Source organism: Schistocerca americana, chromosome 6 (assembly GCF_021461395.2).
Source record: "Schistocerca americana isolate TAMUIC-IGC-003095 chromosome 6, iqSchAmer2.1, whole genome shotgun sequence".
NCBI classification, from domain to species: domain Eukaryota; kingdom Metazoa; phylum Arthropoda; class Insecta; order Orthoptera; family Acrididae; genus Schistocerca; species Schistocerca americana.
Window position 1 is genome coordinate 346,459,102 of NC_060124.1, and position 18,488 is coordinate 346,477,589.

The following is an 18,488-nucleotide window of genomic DNA, read 5'->3' on the forward strand; positions in this document are numbered from 1 at the left end:
GCCCGCCGCGCTGTGTGCACGCTGACACACTTTCACGCCTCGTATGCCGCGCCGCCCGCGCCTCACGTCTCCTAACCATGAATCACTAGTTCCCCACGTCTGATTCAATTGCCTGTACTCTCACATTCATAGCATTTACCACTGCTATCACAGAGTGAAACTCGATACAGCAAATGAACAGCACAACATAACCGTTAAAATTAAAACCATAAACATATTCCGACGTACCGTGCATTGGATACGCGACCAACAAAATCACAAAAAAATATTTGCTTCGTTATTGCAAATTTTTATTTCGTCTACCTGATGATTGTTATCCAGTAGGCAATGGTTAGCCATAACCATCGCCTAATGGGTAACAATCATCAGACCATCCCCAGGAGGACAGTTATCGCGCTCACTTCCCAATTAGGTGTGTCATGTGCTTAAACGATAAAAAGAAAAAAATAGAATGGTAAGAAGGTAAATAAGTCTCTATCAGTAATAATTAAAGAACAAATCCAAATAAATAATCGATACCTAAGTAATGTTTATGTATATTTGAAGCAGCATAATAATAAGCACAAGTCATTTAAAGAAGCTATACATACACATTAACTTTGAAAAAAGAACATTCGTGCCATTAGGTGTACAGCTGTATGTTTACTGTGAATAAAAAGACAGTTGTACAGCTGATGGCACAGACATACTTCTTTCAGATAATGTAACAACTATAAAGAGCAATCTATGAAAAGTTGTAGAAACATCAATGTATGAACCAATCTTCAATAATTATATAACAAATAGAGAGGTATCAACGAAATGGTTACGTACTAAAGATAAATCAAAAGAATTAAAGAAATCATTACCTTGCGGACAAAATATGGAAACGAAAACGGAAAGACCTAAAGTACCTTAACAGACAGGAAAAACGTAAAAAAGACTGAGTCAAAGCCAGTAAGAAAAACAACAGTTAATATAAATAGATAAAACACAATATATTCCAGTCTTAACAAAATTATTATTTTTTTTGTTTTGAAGAAAAAACATGAGCACCACCAAAATAAACCAATAAGGAAATAAAAACAGAAACAATAAATCTTAATTTTAATAGTTCCAAAAAAAATCAGTATTGTAAATCGGAATCCCACATTTAAAACATCAACAGACGGAAAATATTCCTATCCTCTGTCCCCAAAGTTGATATTTTAATAAGCAAACCTCTGAAACGATTAAAATACGAATTATAGCATTATCAGATGTAATAAATATTAAATCTGTCACATTAAGACATTCTGTGTCAGTAACTGTTTTCTCTATTATTTTACAAACATTTCTTATTCGTTTAATAACAGAAACAGAATTAGAAAGATTTTGATTATCATGTATTATGTTTCTAGCATTTCTTGGTTCTATATTTGTTCTATTTATCTATATAACAGGATTTTGTGTAAAGTGAAATATTTCAACATAAATCAGTTATTATAATCTTCATTTTAACAGCAGTAACCATTATTGTATACACATTAATTACTGCAGATAAGTGTTGGAATAAAACAAGGATCCAAAATTTTATCCTCAGTTGATAGTAAGATCGTCTTAGGGCAGGTTGACTGAATGATTATCCCCAGACAAATACATTGTGACACGGATTCCATGTTAAATTGTATGTCCACTTAGAACTGGTCGAATCAACCAGTTACTCATGCGTAGAGGTTAGCACGGATACCGGCAATGATACCCATACCCGCATTGCATTCACAAGTCCCTTAGACATATCCGCAAGTCTTTAATCATCATCTTCCGATATTAAGGTATTGTAAAATAATTTAACCCATTCGGTACGCTGGAATTATGAAGTTACAGGATTACCTCTGCGCTATATTTTCGTCATATTCTTCATACGTCCCTCAACAACTTTCTGACGTAATTACTGAAGCCAGTTTACTGCAGTCTCTGCAGAATACTTCAACATTGGTAAGTCAAATGAAGTCATGTTATAAGTCGTCACATCTTACATAATGTTTAATTTTAGCCATATGGGTTCGTTTATCAAATGTACGTTAATCCGCGATGACGTTAAGTCCTTTAAAAGTACTTCACATACCAATGTGACATTATTGCATTCTACACTTGCAAATATTTGTACCGTATGTTATTGAGACGTATGTGAAACATACATGGGAATCAGGCCATGAAGAGAAGATTCTAAGGGATTGTCGTGGAATAGCATTCGTACCACGTTACGAGCTTGGCACATTGTTTTTTAATTACATAAGTAACATTTGTTAATCCAAATGAATTAAGAATTCCTAAGACGTAAGCAGCTACTGGTACAAAGCAAGCAGTGTTTAAGTGTAACTGTACAGAAAATCGCTTAGATGCCATGTCGCCATATTTAGTCTTCGCACCTGTCAATAACTCGCCCCCCATCTCCAGGATACCGCACCTGTTGTTGTTGTTGTTGTTGTTGTTGTTGTGGTCTTCAGTCCAGGGATTGGTCTGATGCATCTCGCCATGCTACTCTATCCTGTGCAAGCTTCTTCATCTCCGAGTAACTACTACAACTTACACCCTTCTGAATCTGCTTAGTGTATTCGTCTCTTGGTCTCCTCCTACAACTTTTATGCTCCACGCGTCCCTCCAATACTAACTTGGTGAGCTCTTGATGCCTCAGTTCGTGTCCCAGCAACCGATTCCTTCTTCTACTCAAGTTGTGCCACAAATTCCTCTTCTCCCCACTTCTATTCAGTACCTCCCCATTAGTTACGTGCTCTACCCATCTAATCTTCAGCATTCTTCTGTAGCAACACATTTCGAAAGCTTCTATTCTCTTCTTGTCTAAACTATTTATCGTCCATGTTTCACTTCCATACATAGCTACACTCCATACAAATACTTCCAGAAAGGGCTTTCTGACACTTAAATCTGTACGCGATGTTAACAAATTCCTCTTCCTCAGAAACGCTTGCCATAGCCAATCTGCATTTTATATCCTCTCTACTTCGACCATCATCAGTTATTTTTCTGCCCAAATAGTAAAACACATCTACTACTTAAAGTGTGTCATTTCCTAATCTAATTCTCTCAGCATCACCTGATTTAATTCGACTACATCCCATTGTACTCGTTTTGTTTTTGTTGATGTTCATCTTATATCCTCCTTTGAGGACACTGTCCATTCCGTTCAACTGCTCTTCCAGGTCCTATGCCGTCTCTGACAGAATTACAATGTCATCGGGAAACCTCAAAATTTTTATTTCTTCTCCGCGGATTTTAATTCCTACTCCAAATTTTTCTTTTGTTCCCTTCAAACGAATATTTCGGGATTCCGTCCGGAATGGGTAATAATAATAACTTATTATTATTATGTAATATCATATGTTATTGTTTTCATTATTACTGTTATTATTACCGACGCGTGTAATACATAAAAAACGAAAAATAATACTGACTTTGTCTTTTAACTTTCAATCACATTTTTTCTTGCGTCTTTATTATTTTTTGAAGGTAGTTTGTGGTGACAGATTTATTTCTATTGGGGTGGAAAGTCACAGTTTGGTCGTGCATTGTCGAAGGCGGAAAACATTATTTAGATATTTTAGTTGTGGTAATACTGCCCTGTAGCGTTGCCGAAAGTCTAAGTTAGACTGAGTCACATTTAGTTTTGTTGTGAGTCTGTGAAGCGGTATCGAAGGCTTCAGTTAATCCGCGAAGACAATATTATTGCAGATATCTGCTCAGGTCTCACTACTCACGATCTTTCTTTATTGTCGGCTGCAGCTGAATATCACAGATAACCACATCTGCATAAGAAGTCTGAAAGCTTACGTGCTCGAATACTGCACACTGCAATTTCATCTTTCTTTCCTGCAGAGTTCACGAAACGCGCGAGGGAAAATATAACTCTACGTTTCTTCGTACACGTCGTAATCTCATTGATCCTTTTCTTCTGTTTATTTGCCGAGGTATACTGCGCTGGCAGTAGAGCTGTTTTACAGTCCTCCAAGAACAATGGTTCCTTTAATTTTCCCAACAGCGTTAAACGAAAAAAAGTATGATTTTCCGTCGAGGTATTTCCACATAAGATCACTACGCATCTTCAGAACACTTCTATACTGAGCGACTATTTACAAGTGTATCATTATGACCTTGTCGGAGTACCTGTTTTGGGATTTAACACTTCATCTGTTACTATACTACGATATTTATTAAAGTAGAACTTTAATACAATAGAATGCAAAGACATTGCAAAGAAAGTAGCTGAAACTAATGTGTTTTTTGTCTTTGTTTTCATGAACCTTGGCAGGGCCAGCACAAAAGCCCTATCTCCGATTTTCTAATTAAATGAATGAAAGATTTTTGCTTTCAGACACTTGTAGGCGTTGGTAACACTTATCCAGACGTTGCCAAATTCAAAACAATAAACACTACACAACCTATTAAGACAGCTTTGTTATCTTTATTACAATTTTTTATAGCTTAGTAGTTACTGCTTTACTATAGTCTGATGGAGAGAATATATAACTCCGATAACCAAGTTTTGTTAAATCTACTGTCCGTGTTTCCTGTAGCTTTGCACTTAAGATATGGCAAACCTATTAGCATGGTCACAACCTTCAAACTGTTCCATAATGAAAGGTATATTGGTGAAATGATGATTCATATGCTTTTGAGAACTTTTCATGGAATTTATCAATATCATTAATTTTAAAACGAAGGCTACAACATAAGATATCGTTACTCGTACGGTTATTACAGACAAAGAATTTAATCATCCTGTTAAACAACACTCCACTTGAACAGTAACAAGTAATGGCGTTTGTATTGTGGTTAGAATGCCGTATTTCACTAAACGTATCGGTAATAGAACAAAAAGCGCGCGTTGAGCTTTATCGAACATCGTTAAACCCCGCATAGAGGCTAGGAACTCTAGAAACAATGCTCGTTAAGTAGAGCGTAATTAAATACCGTTATTAGTGTTTTGAATGGATAACTGCGACATGTTTCATTTCTGTTTTACTGGAAATACGCTCGCAGTATAGAGAGAAATAAAAGAACGGTTTCCAACGTTTGCAGTTGACAAGAACGTGCCGGTTCTCTTTCGCTTGCATGAGAATATTGCGCGCATCTGTTGTACGCTCTATACCTACAGCTGAAATCCTAGATGATGTGAAAGACTGGCAGACAACAACCACGTGCAAGAGGCGAACACGAAGTATGAGATCATAGACTTTCGTTGCCGGAGACCATTCTAGTAAAATTCTTCTGCTTGTGTGCCCGCGTCATGTAATAAAACCGTCAACGTTTCGGTCGCTGTTACAACCAGTCTTCATCAGGGCGTGGCGTCTGGTTACTGATATATTTTTATTACGAGCTTTTTACCCGCAGTTTCATCCGCTTACATATACACTCCTGGAAATGGAAAAAAGAACACATTGACACCGGTGTGTCAGACCCACCATACTTGCTCCGGACACTGCGAGAGGGCTGTACAAGCAATGATCACACGCACGGCACAGCGGACACACCAGGAACCGCGGTGTTGGCCGTCGAATGGCGCTAGCTGCGCAGCATTTGTGCACCGCCGCCGTCAGTGTCAGCCAGTTTGCCGTGGCATACGGAGCTCCATCGCAGTCTTTAACACTGGTAGCATGCCGCGACAGGCGTGAATGGAGGGACGAATGGAGACGTGTCGTCTTCAGCGATGAGAGTCGCTTCTGCCTTGGTGCCAATGATGGTCGTATGCGTGTTTGGCGCCGTGCAGGTGAGCGCCACAATCAGGACTGCATACGACCGAGGCACACAGGGCCAACACCCGGCATCATGGTGTGGGGAGCGATCTCCTACACTGGCCGTACACCACTGGTGATCGTCGAAGGGACACTGAATAGTGCACGGTACATCCAAACCGTCATCGAACCCATCGTTCTACCATTCCTAGACCGGCAAGGGAACTTGCTGTTCGAGCAGGACAATGCACGTCCGCATGTATCCCGTGCCACCCAACGTGCTCTAGAAGGTGTAAGTCAACTACCCTGGCCAGCAAGATCTCCGGATCTGTCCCCCATTGAGCATGTTTGGGACTGGATGAAGCGTCGTCTCACGCGGTCTGCACGTCCAGCACGAACGCTGGTCCAACTGAGGCGCCAGGTGGAAATGGCATGGCAAGCCGTTCCACAGGACTACATCCAGCATCTCTACGATCGTCTCGATGGGAGAATAGCAGCCTGCATTGCTGCGAAAGGTGGATATACACTGTACTAGTGCCGACATTGTGCATGCTCTGTTGCCTGTGTCTATGTGCCTGTGGTTCTGTCAGTGTGATCATGTGATGTATCTGACCCCAGGAATGTGTCAATAAAGTTTCCCCTTCCTGGGACAATGAATTCACGGTGTTCTTATTTCAATTTCCAGGAGTGTATGTCACATATATAGCACCCTCTCTTCTCTCCCTCTCATCCCCCCCCCCTTCTCTTTTTTCATCTCATCCTCACCCAGTCTCCGTTGGTGTCCTCCCACCCTCTTCTCTCTGTCTCTCTAGCGATAATCATTTCTGTCCGTTCGCACAATTCCTTTGTCGCTCTCTTTATCGAAGGGGCACTGCTTCTGAACTGGCCCGTAGACCTGACTCAGTATTCGCCACTCTTGTTCTACTCCTTGATTTTCGTTCTTCCCTTACTACGTTTTTATTGGCTGGCTGTATCATGAAATGGTTCAGAGGGCGAGCGGACACACTCGTCCAACATCGAAACTAAACGGCTCCTGCAGTGTGCACAGCCATCAGTATTGAAGAGTGGAGAGTTGTGTTCCAAAGTCATACCAAGTTTATACTAAGGTACATGGTCTCAGTAAGATGCTGGAAATACTAATAGGTGATGCGTATGAAGCAACTGATGAATGAAGAGCGAAAAGCCACCTGAACGTCTTTAAACTGGACGCAAAGTAATTTAAAAGGAATTTTTAAATTTGCTTACGGAATGATAAAATCTTCCCGGACTGACAGCCGAGTCAACGCGTCGTTCTCCGACAGTGTTTCAGCAAGTTCAGGCGAAGATGGCAAGCAAGAAACTTGCTGAAACTTTGCCGGAGAACGACGCATTGACTCGGCTGTCAGCCCGAGAAGATTTTGTCATAGAGATTCGGCGAGAAAGCCTACATTCTTGCTTGCGGAATGTTTACGGAGAAAGACAGTCTCATTCAAATGGAATAACCTGTAACTGTCCCACATTACTAGAAACTAAACACACTAAACATAAAAATAAACCTCTCAGTTCGTTATGTATTTTATATGATATATTCATTAGTCAGTAGATTAGGAAAAAGACTTAGGATTGCGGGCTTTCAAATACTAAATGAAATGGTGGCTCTCAACTACGTACCCTCCGACTCAGGGTCGAAACATTGAAAGTTTTGGCTGGTTTCGTCGTCTAGAGGCTGGGATACGTAGTTGCCGCATTACAAACCAAATACTGCTGAGTCTACAGTATACAATATGAATATACACAAGAATCGAATGGTCGAAGGTTCCTATCACTTGGCAATTGAGAATTTTGAACGTTACATATACATTTATACATGAAACATTGCAATTAAATAAATTCTGTAGGTACTATTTTAAAGACTTTAAATGATGAGTTCGATAGCAGAAGTACCTTTAAGAATGCCCTTTATTACTGTAAAACACTTATTGGTGTCGATGGTCCAGCAATTAAATAAAATATAAGTTGAATAACAGGGAAACAATAGATTCCTACTTCATATAATTAGTTATGAACAACAACATAGCTCGCGAGGTATTCACTTCCAAACGTGTACTACGTCTTCACTGCAGAAGCCACGGAAATCTCACAAGTGCACAAGTCGGCACTACGAAATATTTCTAACTACCGTGACCACACGCAAACTGCTCCACTCTCCAAGTCTTTCCTGGGACCGTGCGTCGCGCCTTCACGTCCAGCACTCCCCGTGTCTTGTGCCGTCCTGTCCCTCGCGCAGCACTGTTCAGAACTCCCACTTCCACCCAGTCTCCCCATTTACGAGCGCTGTGACTGGCTAGAGCGCTCCCGTCACGTTTTCAAGCCAACGCTCACTCACAAACATAATGAAAAACATTCGAAATACTGGCTTTACATTCAAATAACTTGAAATTAAATAAATATTCTTACGGCTGGACTATAAACACGCTCTAACACACGTTATTAAATACATAAACAAATCAAATAAACATATATCAAAGGAATAGAAACAAAAGGTAGGCCAGTAGCCTAACGTCTCTGTGCTTTCTAAAACACAGTAAATATTTAACCAATTTCTTCATGAATAGTATAAATCGGAGATAAACAAAGACATAGATGAATAAATATATTTAAGCATGCTGTGGAGTACTTATAGCCTGACGCGATCGATAGTATTCGGCCACTTTGATCACCAATAACTCATGTACTATTCAAGTTACATGCCTGTAATTCACACCAATTTAGGTTTATACTGATAGCTTTCTACGGACATGTCGATCGACAAAATCGGATGAACCGTTTTGATTTTGGAAATTATTTGCTGGGTGTTACTTGTATAATTTATCGTCAGATACTAAACTTTAAACTAATACAGATATTGAAAATTTGATTACACCATCAGAATCGTTTTGCAAATAATGGTAATGTACATGTTTCTTTTTGAGATATCATGATTCATCTGGCTACTATTAATTTCTACACGAAATGTGAAATGTCTGCCATTAAGGTTTCAAAAAGTCCGCCATCTTTGGCACTCTCGGCACATAGGTTTCTTTCATCGACACAGTCTCATCAAGGAATTCCCAGCCAGGCGGTCGGCTAGCAACCACGTGCTCCAGCTATTGTGCGGCATCATGCTGTTGCTAACGCGCGCGGCTTTGACGAGCGTACTGTGCGGCCGCCCCAACTCCGAACATAGAATACAGGGCTATTACAAATGATTGAAGCGATTTCATAAATTCACAGTAGCTCCATTCATTGATATATGGTCACGACACACTACAAATACGTAGAAAAACTCATAAAGTTTTGTTCGGCTGAAGCCGCACTTCAGGTTTCTGCCGCCAGAGCGCTCGAGAGCGCAGTGAGACAAAATGGCGACAGGAGCCGAGAAAGCGTATGTCGTGCTTGAAATGCACTCACATCAGTCAGTCATAACAGTGCAACGACACTTCAGGACGAAGTTCAACAAAGTTCCACCAACTGCTAACTCCATTCGGCGATGGTATGCGCAGTTTAAAGCTTCTGGATGCCTCTGTAAGGGGAAATCAACGGGTCGGCCTGCAGTGAGCGAAGAAACGGTTGAACGCGTGCGGGCAAGTTTCACGCGTAGCCCGCGGAAGTCGACGAATAAAGCAAGCAGGGAGCTAAACGTACCACAGCCGACGGTTTGGAAAATCTTACGGAAAAGGCTAAAGCAGAAGCCTTACCGTTTACAATTGCTACAAGCCCTGACACCCGATGACAAAGTCAAACGCTTTGAATTTTCGGCGCGGTTGCAACAGCTCGTGGAAGAAGATGTGTTCAGTGCGAAAATTGTTTTCTGTGATGAAGCAACATTTTTTCTTAATGGTGAAGTGAACAGACACAATGTGCGAATCTGGGTGGTAGAGAATCCTCACGCATTCGTGCAGCAAATTCGCAATTTACCAAAAGTTAACGTGTTTTGTGCAATTTCACGGTTTAAAGTTTACGGCCCCTTTTTCTTCTGCGAAAAAAACGTTACAGGACACGTGTATCTGTACATGCTGGAAAACTGGCTCATGCCACAACCGGAGACCGACAGCGCCGACTTCATCTTTCAACAGGATGGTGCTCCACCGCACTTCCATCATGATGTTCGGCATTTCTTAAACAGGAGATTGGAAAACCGATGGATCGGTCGTGGTGGAGATCATGATCAGCAATTCATGTCATGGCCTCCACGCTCTCCCGACTTAACCCCATGCGATTTCTTTCTGTGGGGTTATGTGAAAGATTCAGTGTTTAAACCTCCTCTACCAAGAAACGTGCCAGAACTGCGAGTTCGCATCAACGATGCTTTCGAACTCATTGATGGGGACATGCTGCGCTGAGTGTGGCAGGAACTTGATTATCGGCCGAATCACTAAAGGGGCACATATCGAACATTTGTGAATGCCTCAAAAAACTTTTTGAGTTTTTGTATGTGTGTGCAAAGCATTGTGAAAATATCTCAAATAATAAAGTTATTGTAGAGCTGTGAAATCGCTTCAATCATTTGTAATAACCCTGTATTTCCAGGGCGCCACAACTCGCCCGTTACCTCACAGGATCTTAATTGCGCAAAGAAACGAGTTGGTTTTAGAGTTAGGCACACCACAATAAACTATTCGCAAATTGTGAAACATTTATTTCCTTCTTCTTGCTCAACGTTTTTCCTGCAGCGTAGCGGGATCCGCCCGTTTGTCTCTTACTCCACTTGGCACGATCTTGCACTTGGTCGGGTTGGAGATCCACTATCTTGAGGTCTATACGAAGAGCATCTAGCCACCGATGCTTCGGGCACCCCAATAGCTAGTTTACCACCGACTTTCAGCGTAAACTAGCGTTTTGGTATTGTTTCTGGATCTGCCAGAATTACGTGTCCGCACTACTGTAGACTGCTTTGCATCATCTTCTCAAGGACAGGTGGCACCCCGTAGCGCCTGCGAATTTCATCATTGCTCACATGAACATAAAGTGTCTGACCAGATGTCTACCGAAGTATTTTGGTTTCCATTACAGCAAATCGTTACTCTGCCTCTTTCGTTGTGGACGAACATTTTGCAACGTATGAGGCAAATGGGCGGATTGCATGTTGGTAATTTTTCGACCTGGTTCGGTCCTGGATCTTCCTGTCACAAAGCACACTGGTCACTGCCCGCCATTTAGACCATCCATTGCTAACGCGATTTGTCATCTCGGGAACGATTTAGCCATCGGCAGCGATTTATGAGCCGAGGTAATTGATGATATTTGCCTTCGGAAAATCTATACCGTCGCATCTGTTGACAGGAATTCAGTTTTCCTTATACTGAGACACGATCCCGAGTTTTGAAGCCGGTGCTTTCATTAATGAAGCTTTTTTCTTCATGAAGAGAAGGGGTGAGTAGGGGCGCGGAGGGGGAGAGGGGGGGGGGGGGGGAGAGCAGATCCCAGGTGGAACCCACAGAAACAGGAAAGTCGCTCAGAGGACCAGGTAGCAGGCTTACGCGACGTTTAGGATTGTTGAAGAGCAGCCGGTGCCCTTGGGTTATTTCTTCAGATACTTCATGCTTTCTGAAGGGGAACCATGTGAGACCGTGCGCGATATTGTACAATGGAGCTATAAGTGATGCACAGTTCTTATAGATTTTGACAACGTAATTAATTCAGTTTCATCAAAAAACTGTACCTTTAAAATGCAAGACATTGATTTAATCTGTGTTACTACGTTTAAAAATACATTTATCCGTGCCAGTTTTTAGCAGACTGCACAGAGTAGTGAGAAATTTTAAAGTTATATCCTAGTGAGGCAAGAATTCTATGTAACAGAAACACTATTTTGGCAGTCGTAGAAGAATTTTTCAGATCAGCAGTAATTTACAACGATTTATTGATAAACGTTTTACAGTACTTAACTTCAGAATGGAGTCAGTGTGTCGCCATATCGATCAGTATTCACATCCACGAATTTGTCTTTAAATCCTGGTACAGTCCCAGTTCTAATAACCGAGAATCACGTGAATAATCTGTTTGACTATTCTTGGGAAGGGGGGGGGGGGGGCGGCTGCACTGTAGTAGGGATCTGAGACACTCGCTGATACGTCGCGAGGTGCTACGTAGCTAACGACTTGGGAACTATTTGTGTGACGTAAGTCGGATGTATAACATAGTCCATGTCGTGTGCTCACTCTCTGAGAGTCTAACCTTCACTAGCTTGTGCCTGAGTCTTAGAAAGCTCGGCGCTATTCAGTAAGTGGGAGACATATGAAGACGAAACAGATGAAAAAAAAACTAACCTATTTATTATATGAACAATAGTCTTCATAACCGTTATCCCACTTTGGGACAACATGGTAAATGCCTTCATGGGAAAATGTTTGCGGTTGCCCACGGAATAAAGATTGTACCCAGCCGTCCACCTCATCGTCTGAAGCAAATCGACAGCCACGAATATCTTTCTTCAAGGCAATAGCATGAGAAGAGATCGGGACTCTACGGAGGGTGTGTAAGACGTCCAGCGAAACTTCTGCTGTGTAGTCAAAACGGCGGTGCCAATATGTGGGCCCGTTCTTGCAACACACTCCATACAATCCCGATCTCTCCCGACGCGATTTCCATATTTGTAGGGCCCTAGAGAAAGACATTGGGGGCCGTCGATTTGCTTCAGACGAAGAGGTGGACAGCTGGGTACAACCATGGTCCCATAGGCAACTGCAAACGTTTTTCTGTGAACGTATTGATCGCCTTGTCTCACCGTGGCATAAACGTATTAACGGTTATGGATACTATTTTTTTTTTATTAGTCATCAGTCTTCTCCTGGTGGTTTGATGCGGCCCGCCACGAAATTCTATCCTATGCCAGCTTCTTCATCTCAGAGTAGGAGCTGCAACCTACTTCCTCAATTATGTAGTGGATGTATTCCAATCTCTGTCTTCCTCTACAGTTTTTGCCCTCTACAGCTCTCTCCAGTACCATAGACGTTATTCCCCCATGTCTTAACAGATGTCCTACCATCCTGTCCCTTCTCCATGTCAGTGTTTTCCATATATTTCTTTCTTCGCCAATTCTCCGAAGAACCATAACATTCCTTACCTTGTCGGTCCACTTCATTTTCAACATTTTTCTGCAGCACCTTCGATTCTCTTCTGTTTCGGTTTTGCCACAGCGCATGTTTCACCACCATACAATGCTGTGCTACAAACATTCTCAGAAATTTCTATCTCAAATTAAGTACTGTGTTTGCTACTGATAGACTTCTCTTGGCCGGGAATGTCCTATCTCGCCCATGTTAGTCTGTTTTTATGTCCTCACTGCTCCGACCATCATGGGTTACTTTGCTGCCTAGGTAGCACAATAACTTAACTTCATCTACTTTGTGATCGCCACTCCTGATGTTAAATTTCTCGTTGTTCACATTTCTGCTACTTCTCATTAGTTTTGTTTCTTAGATTCACTCTCAGTCCATATTCTGTACCCATCTTCATTCAATTCAACACATCCTGTAATTCTTCTTCACTGTCACTTAGGTTACCAATGTCATCAGCGAATCATATCATTGATATCCTTTCACCTTTAATTTTAATTCAACTCCTGATTCTTTCGTTTATTTCCGTCGTTGGCTCTCAGATGTATAGATTGAACAGTAAGGGGGAGGGCTTACACACTTTTTAATTCGAGCACTTCGTTCTTGGTCTTCCGTTCTTATTGTTCCTCTTGGTTCTTGTACATAAAAAATGTGTATACCCCTCCTTTCCCAATAATCTGCTTCAGTTTTTCTAAGAATGTCTAACATCTTGCACCATTTTGTATTGTCGAACGCCTTTTCCAGGTCGACAAATACTACACTCCTGGAAATGGAAAAAAGAACACATTGACACCGGTGTGTCAGACCCACCATACTTGCTCCGGACACTGCGAGAGGGCTGTACAAGCAATGATCACACGCACGGCACAGCGGACACACCAGGAACCGCGGTGTTGGCCGTCGAATGGCGCTAACTGCGCAGCATTTGTGCACCGCCGCCGTCAGTGTCAGCCAGTTTGCCGTGGCATACGGAGCTCCATCGCAGTCTTTAACACTGGTAGCGTGCCGCGACAGCGTGGACGTGAACCGTATGTGCAGTTGACGGACTTTGAGCGAGGGCGTATAGTGGGCATGCGGGAGGCCGGGTGGACGTACCGCCGAATTGCTCAACACGTGGGGCGTGAGGTCTCCACAGTACATCGATGTTGTCGCCAGTGGTCGGCCGAAGGTGCACGTGCCCGTCGACCTGGGACCGGACCGCAGCGACGCACGGATGCACGCCAAGACCGTAGGATCCTACGCAGTGCCGTAGGGGACCGCACCGCCACTTCCCAGCAAATTAGGGACACTGTTGCTCCTGGGGTATCGGCGAGGACCATTCGCAACCGTCTCCATGAAGCTGGGCTACGGTCCCGCACACCGTTAGGCCGTCTTCCGCTCACGCCCCAACATCGTGCAGCCCGCCTCCAGTGGTGTCGCGACAGGCGTGAATGGAGGGACGAATGGAGACGTGTCGTCTTCAGCGATGAGAGTCGCTTCTGCCTTGGTGCCAATGATGGTCGTATGCGTGTTTGGCGCCGTGCAGGTGAGCGCCACAATCAGGACTGCATACGACCGAGGCACACAGGGCCAACACCCGGCATCATGGTGTGGGGAGCGATCTCCTACACTGGCCGTACACCACTGGTGATCGTCGAGGGGACACTGAATAGTGCACGGTACATCCAAACCGTCATCGAACCCATCGTTCTACCATTCCTAGACCGGCAAGGGAACTTGCTGTTCCAACAGGACAATGCACGTCCGCATGTATCCCGTGCCACCCAACGTGCTCTAGAAGGTGTAAGTCAACTACCCTGGCCAGCAAGATCTCCGGATCTGTCCCCCATTGAGCATGTTTGGGACTGGATGAAGCGTCGTCTCACGCGGTCTGCACGTCCAGCACGAACGCTGGTCCAACTGAGGCGCCAGGTGGAAATGGCATGGCAAGCCGTTCCACAGGACTACATCCAGCATCTCTACGATCGTCTCCATGGGAGAATAGCAGCCTGCATTGCTGCGAAAGGTGGATATACACTGTACTAGTGCCGACATTGTGCATGCTCTGTTGCCTGTGTCTATGTGCCTGTGGTTCTGTCAGTGTGATCATGTGATGTATCTGACCCCAGGAATGTGTCAATAAAGTTTCCCCTTCCTGGGACAATGAATTCATGGTGTTCTTATTTCAATTTCCAGGAGTGTATTAAGGTATCTTGATTTTTCTTTAGCGTTGCTTCCATTATCAACCGCAATGTCAGAATTGCTTCTCTGGCATCTTTCCCTTTTCTAAAACCAAACTGATCGTCATCTAACACATCCTCAATTTTTCTTTCCATTCTTCTGTATATTATCCTTGTCAGCAATTTGGATGAATGAGCTGTTAAGCTGATTGTGCGATGATTCTCGCACTTGTCGACTCATCCAATCTTCGGAATTGTGTGGATGATGTTTCTCTAAAGTCAAATGGTATATCACCACACTCATACATTCAACATACCAAAGTGAGTAGTCGTCTTGTTGCCACCTTACCCAGTGATTTTAGAAAAACTGATACAATGTTACCTCTCCCTACTGCCTTATTCGATCTGAAGTCTTCCAAAGCTCTTCTAAATTCTGATTCCAATACTGGATCCCCTATATCTTCTGCATCGACTCCTGTTTCCTCTTCTATCAATTCATCAGACAAGTCTTGGCCCTCATAGAGGCCTTCAGCGTACACTTTCCATCTGTCAGCGCTCTCTCCTCTTCATTTAACAGTGTAATTCCCTTTGCACTCTTCATGTTACCACCCTTGCTTTTAATTTCACTGAGAGTTGTTTTGACTTATCTGTGTGCTGAGTCAGCCCTTCCTACAATCACTTCTTGTTCGGTTTCTTCACATTTTTCATGCAGCTATTTCGTCTTAGCTTCCCTGCACTTCCTATTTATTCCATTCGTAAGTGACTTATATTTCTGTATTCCTGAATTTGCCTGAACCTTTTTGTACCTTCTTGTTTCGTCGATCAACTGAAGTATTTCTTCTGTTACCCATGGATTCTTCGCTGTTACCTTCTTTGTACATATGTTTATCTTCCAACTTCTGTGATTGCCCTTTTAGAGATATCCATTTCTCTTCAACCGAACTGCGTACTTAGCTGTTCTTTATCGCAGTATCTACAGCCTCTCAGAACTTCAAGCGTATCTCTTCAGTCCTTAGTACTTCCGTATCCCACTTCTTTGAGCATTGATTCTTCCTGTCTAGTCTCTTGAACTTCAGCCAACTCACCGCATCTACCAAATTGTGATCCGAGTTTATATCTGCTCCAAGGTACGACTTATAATCCAGTATTTTATTACGGACCTTGACGTAACATAACTGGCATCTTCCCGTATCTTCCTGCCTTTTCCAAGTGTACCTTCTCCTGATTCTTGAACAGAGTATTCGCTATTACTAACTAAAATTTACTGCAGAACTCAATTAGCCTTTCTCCTCTCTCTTACCTGGTACCAAGCCAATATTTTCCCGTAACTCGTTTTTCTATTTATTCCCCTACAAACGCATTCCAGTCCCCATTGATTCCTAGATTGCCATCTTCCTTTACGTACTGAACTACCCATTCAATGTCCTTATATACTTTCTCGATGTCTTCATCTTCGGCTTGTGACGTCGGCATATATACGCGAATTACCGTTGTCGGTATGGTTTGCTGTTGATTCCGATGAGAACAATCCTATCACTGATCTCTTCACATCTACATCAACATCGCAAGCCACCGCACGGTGTGTGGAAGAGGGTACACTGTACCAGTATTAGACATTTCCGTGCCTGTTCCATTCACAAATAGAACGAGGGAAAAACGACTGTCAGTATACCTTCGTATGAGCCCTAATTTTTCGTATCTTATCTCCGTGGTCTTTACGCGCAATGTATGTTGGTGGCAGTAGAATCGTTCTGTAGTCAGCTTCAAATGCTAGATCTCTAAATTTTCTCAGTACAGTTTTCCGGAAAGGACGTCGCCTTTCCTCCATGGATTCCTATTTGAATTCCTGAAGCATGTCCGTAACGCTTACGTGTTTTTCGAACTTACAGGTAACAAATACAGCAGTCCACTTCTGAATTGCTTCGATGTTTTCCTACAATTCGACCTGCTGCGGATCCCAAACATCCAGCAGTTCTCAAGAGTAGGTCACACCATCGTCCTACATGCGGTCTCCTTTACAGGTGAATCGCTCTTTCCTAAAATTCTTCCAATAAACCGAAGTCGGCCATACGCCTTCCCCACCATAGTTCTTACATGCTTATTCCATCTCATATCGCTTTGCAACATTACGCTCAAATATTGAAGCGACTTGATTGTGTCAAGCAGGACACTAGTAATACTGTATCCGAAAATTACGAGTTTGCTCTTCCTACTCATCCGCATTAACTTGCATTTGTCCACGTTTATGGCTAGCTGCCATTCATCACACCAACTGGAAATTTTGACTAAGTGGTGTTGTGTCTTATTACAGCCACCCAACTTCGACACCTTACCGTACACCGCGGCATTAACAGAAAACAACCGCAAGATTGGTGTTCATCCTATCAGCCATATCATGTATGTGTATAGAGAACAACAGCAACCCAACGTATGCCCTACCTTCCTATTCATAACGAATACTACTCTCGTCACACCATTTCCTTCTGCTGTTGATATTACCCTATACTCATCTGACCAGAAACTTTTGTCTTCTTTCAAGTTGATTTCACTGACCCCCACTATATCTAGATTGAGCCTTAGCATTTCCCTTTTCAGATTTTCTAGCTTGCCTAGCACTTTCAGACTTCTGACATTCCACGCCCCGGCTTGTAGACAGTTATTCTCTCGGTGGATATTCAATCTTTTTCTCATTTTCACCTCCCCTTGTCCGTCCTCTCCCGGAGATCCGAATGGGGGACTAGTTCGAATTGTTGTGCCAATGCAGAGATCATCATAATGCTTTTTCAGTTACAGGCCTCATGTCCTGTGGATACACATTATGTGTAGATAATGCAGTGGTAGTTATAAGAGTCGAGGGACATGAAAGGGAAGCAGTGGTTGGGAAGGGAGTGAGACTGGGTTATAGCCTTTCCCCGATGGCATTCAATCTGTATATTGAGCAAGCAGTAAAGGAAACAAATGAAAAATTCGGAGTAGGTATTAAAATTCATGGAGAAGAAGTAAAAACTTTGAGGTTCGCCGATGACATTGTAATTCTGTCAGAGACAGCAAAGGACTTGGAAGAGCAGTTGAACGGAATGGATAGTGTCTTGAAAGGAGGATATAAGATGAACATCAACAAAAGCAAAACGAGGATAATGGAATGTAGTTGAATTAAGTCTGGTGATGCTGAGGGAATTAGATTAGGAAATGAGACACTGAAAGTAGTAAAGGAGTTTTGCTATTTAGGGAGCAAAATAACTACTGATGGCCGAAGTAGAGAGGATGTAAAATGTAGACTGGCAATGGCAAGGAAAGCGTTTCTGAAGAAGAGAAATTTGTTAACATCGAGTATAGATTTAAGTGTCAGGAAGTCGTTTCTGAAAGTATTTGTATGGAGTGTAGCCATGTATGGAAGTGAAACAAGGACGATAAATAGTTTGGACAAGAGGAGAATAGAAGCTTTCCAAATCTGGTGCTACAGAAGAATGCTGAAGATTAGATGGGTAGATCACATAACTAATGAGGAGGTATTTAATAGAATTGGGGAGAAGAGGAGTTTG